Here is a 4,733-nt window from a genome sequence, read left to right on the forward strand (position 1 = left end):
AAGCCAGGGGAAGCAAGCCAGTAAAGGACATCCCTCTATGGCTTCTTCATCAGCTCCTGCTCCCTGACCTGCTTGAGTTCCAGTCCTGACTTCTTCAGTGATGAACAACAATGTGGAAATGTAAGCTGAATAAACCCTTTCCTCCCCAACTGCTTCTTGGTCATGATGTTTGTGCAGGAATAGAAACCCTTACTAAGACAAGACTTATCCAATAGAATGCAATCAACCACAAGGATCAGGTTTTTAACTTTGTCCCACCTTGTTTAGGACAGAGTGTCTGGATCAAGGTACTGTGTATGCACCTGTTAATCTGTTGGTTCAGTGGAGTTTATTTTCAATTCAAGAGGCTTAAGTGAATCTTAACATGGCCCTCTGGGAGCTCCTATGTTAGCATGAGCTTTACATCCCATGTTGCCCTTCATTCAGCAGACATATTAGGTACCTACCAAGTAACTGGGACATTTCCAAGATTATTAAGTGTGTGGATTGCCCTGGTGTTGTTTGTATTTGGATGTTAATTCTGCTTCCTCAAAAGGGGCTGCCCCAAGGAGGCATACTCAGGTGATCACATACAGGTGATTTCATGTGAACCTTTTTTCCATTTTAGCTTGTCAAATAAAGGCTAGACCCTGTATTTGGGCAGTGGAAGGGAAAGGTGGGGGTGGAGGTTTTAGAGAAGGAGAGAGAGGAAGGAGGAGAGAGAGAGAGAGACGAGGAGACAGAGGAGACAGAGAAAGAAGAGGTGGAAGGAAGGTGGAGCAGAATCATGAGGCCTGGAGAAGCCACAATTAGGAAGGGATCCATAGTTGGGGAATAGAGTAGTGTAGGCGTAAATCTGCCCAATCTAAATATGCAGGTTATAAATATTACAACTGAGCTGTGTGTTCTTTGCACAAGATTATTGGGGTTGGAGATTCACTGCAACAAATAAGACACTCTTTTTCAAAAAGGAACTTTTTTATGTGTATGAGTGTTCTGAATGTATGTATATGTGTGCACCTGTGCATACCTGGTGCCTGAAGAAGCCAGAAGAGGATGTTAGATCCCTTGAAACTGGAGTCCCATGTGGGTGCCTGGAACTGAATCAGGGTCCTCTGCAAGATCACCAAGTACTCTAAACCATGTAGATATATCTCTAGTCCCCAGATAAAAATACTCTTTCTGGAAATTATAGCTAGTGTGACAGGTAAAAAATAAGCAACATGAACACATTCTGCTAATGGAGCCCAAAGAAAAGATTGAACGTAGGCTGGGTATTGAGAAGAATTAAATATTGGAACACATCTGAGAGAGAGATGGCCTGACTTTGGGGGGGCAGGGTGTATTCATGGCTTCTGGTTGAGAAGAGATGGTATGTAGTATTTTGATAAAGCCTGATAAGTCCTAGACACCATAAGGATTTTGGATTTTTTCACTATAAAGTACAAAAACCAGGGAAGGGTAAAATTATTTACTGTAGCCTAAGAATTATATAAATTAAAGGCTGTAGAAGATAGTCTTACCCTAAGGAATTTTTTTAAAGTCATGACAAATAATGATTTTTAAATAGTGAAGTCAAGATTAATAAATCGGAGGTTGAGGCTGCTGGGCCACTTTGGTTACTGTGTGGAGTGTTTGTTTGAAAACATAAGAGTGCAAAACCTAAAAGCCAGGCTATAATACCAGCACATAAGAGGCTCCGGCAGAAGGATTGCTGTGAACTGAGGTTAGCCTTGGCTACATAGTGAGTATTGGACTAACCAGGGCTATATATGGCCAAACTTTGTCTCAACAAAACCAATGCAACCAAAAAGAAACAGAAGTAAATGAAGCAGGTCACCGTTTCCACTAGGAGAGTATAAAAAGCTCATGTGATGCAGAACTCTGCACTAGGTACCAGCTCTTAGGAGATGCGGTAGCTATCCATCTCCAGCATGTGAGGACCGCAGTTCAACTCTCTAAATTATTCATAAGCCTTATTTACTTTATATAAGCTCAGCTGGTCTGCTGAGGTAGCCATGAGCCACACCAGACTGCTTCCTGCTCTCTCTAGCAAGTTAGGTATCACTTCTAACATTGCTTTCTCTAGTGGAGGGGGTCATTCCACTCTTGCTGGTCTGGAAAATTCTACTATGCTTTTCATTCTATCCTCTTGTACAGTCTTATCCATGAAACCTTTCACCACCTCCCCAACTACTCTCTTCTTTGAACCTCGTGACTACCTGTAAATATTTCTGCTGTCTGTTACTTCTTGCTAATTCTTTACCTTAAGGGTTCACTTCAATACTCTTCTCAGATGGCAATGTAAAGACACTCTACAATTTACTTCAGGTTATTGATGGAGAAACTATGAGGCTTGCCCCGAATTTAGTGCTTGGAAACTTGAGGCTGTACTCTGTGTCCGGGTTTGTCATGCTCCCATTTCTGTTGTTCTCCTAACACCAAGTTGTTCAATTTCTTTCTCACATTTTACACCATGTGCCACCTGAACATTTCTGAGACATCCCATAAGTAAATAACAGGTCTTCAAATCTGTTTTTATTTTTGAGGCAGGGTCTCATTTTGTAGCCCAGGCTGGCCGTGAAGTTCTAATCAGTGTCCATCAATTTCCTAGATGCGGTTACCCAGCATATACCATTCTACACATGGCCATTACGAAGATAAATGTGATCCATGTTTTAACACTAAGAAATAAAACATTGTAACATTTATGGAGAGGTGGGGATTCAATTTGGGTCAGGTTGTGTCATGCACAAACCTGTCTAGAACAGAGGACCAGGATTGGAAATGGCCTGGTATACAGCAGGCACAGCTCTCACAGTAAATTCCCTGAAGGCTTCATAGAAGAGGCATCATTTGACCCAAGAGGCAGGGCTAGGAGGACTTGGGATAGCTAAACAAAGTTGCAGAAGTATGTGGAAAACCCTTGGCATGTTCAGGGGAGTGGGTGATTTCGTATGACTGCAGAATAAGGTGAAAGGTTTGATGTAGCAGAAAAAGTGATAGGCAGGGACTGGATCAGAGAGAGCAACAGCCAACCTGCCTAGGAAATTGGACTTTATCTTGCAAGGTGTTGCTCTAGAATTATATGGTGGTACCTGTGTGTGTGTGTGTGTGTGTGTGTGTGTGTGTGTGTGTGTGTGTCTGTGTCTGTTTGTGCACATGTGATTCCAGAAATGTTAGAAGCCTCAAGCCCGGTGTTCTGAGGGACTAAGTGTCAGTGGTCTGACGGAGAGGAGAAAACTCAGCAGGTGCCTTTGTTTGCACAGCTGCAGCCCCAAGAGACTTCCAGAGACTTAGTACCTTATACCCAGCAGAAGTTTCTTCTTGGGCTGCAGGAGGCTGGAGCTCACAGGCAACTTGGTGGATTCTGGTGAGGAGCCTCTCCCGGGAGCTGCACAGCCCTCTTGCATTGAATCTTCGCATGGTGAAAAGGTGAGATAGCTCTCTGGGGTCTCAGTCATGTGGACACTAGCCCAATCTTCATGACCTGATAACCCACCGAAGCCCCTGCCTGCTGCCAAATGTGATCAGACTGAAGGCTAAGTGTTAGTTTGTGAGCTTACAGGAGACACAAACCTTCGCTCCACTGGAGAGAGCTTCTGGATTGTAAATTGGTGAAATAAGCTACTTTTCGCTTGTATAGACTTAGGAAAAGTAGCAGGTCATGGGTGTATGTGGAAGACCATGCACGTGTGGATGGTATTCTTCCTGTTGTGAAACACAAGGTTTTTGGACCATGCCGATCTGCAGTCATTTTCGGGTTGTTGTTGGCTTCATGGCATTGGGAACACTGTTAAACAATTCAGATCTCATTGGGAGGTTCCAGTTGAGCTTTGCAGGAATAGAGACAGTAATCGAGTTACCTAATGAAATGTTGAACAACTGAGGAAGAATTGAGGTTAATTCTGCTTATTTATTAGACTCTAGCACTAGTTAGTGCGTGTCCACAAACTAATTTCCTGAACTAGCACAGTAGATGAATATTTAGAGAAACCCAATCCAGCATGTCACTCTCAGAAAACCCTAATTAATTAGCTATTTGTCACACTATAAGTTCACTATCTCTATTAATATTAGTAGATTGTCCCAACATAAATATGTCTAAATAAATCAAGATCATCTTCAGGAAAGTGGTAAGTACATCAACTGTGGTGTGTGTGTGTGTGTGTGTGTGTGTGTGTGTGTGTGCATGTGTACATACATGTGTGCATGTGTATATACATGTCTTTGTACATGTGTGTGGCCTATATGTGCATGTGTGTACTTTGTGTGTTTATGTATATATGTGTGTGTGTGCATGTGTGTGAGAACATACTCGTGCCCATGTACATGTTAATATGTCTGCATATGAAGGTGCATGTGGGGGTTGGGGCATCTCTCAGTTGTCCACCTTTTAAATTTCTGAGCATGAGTCTCTCTCTCACTGATCCAGGACTCACCAAGTAGACTAGGCTCACTGGCTTGGACCTCAGGGATGCCCCTGTCTCCATCCCCCCAGTGCTGGGTGACAAGTGTGTGTGTCTCCACCCCCCCAGTGCTGGGTGACAAGTGTGTGTATCTCCATTCCCCCAGTGCTGGGTGACAAGTGTGTGTGTCTCCATCCCCCCCAGTGCTGGGTGACAAGTGTGTGTGTCTTCATCCCCTCAGTGCTGGGTGACAAGTGTGTGTCTCCATCCCCCCAGTGCTGGGTGACAAGTGTGTGTGTCTCCATCCCCCCAGTGCTGGGTGACAAGTGTGTGTGTCTCCATCCC

Source organism: Mus pahari, chromosome 2 (assembly GCF_900095145.1).
Source record: "Mus pahari chromosome 2, PAHARI_EIJ_v1.1, whole genome shotgun sequence".
NCBI lineage: Eukaryota > Metazoa > Chordata > Mammalia > Rodentia > Muridae > Mus > Mus pahari.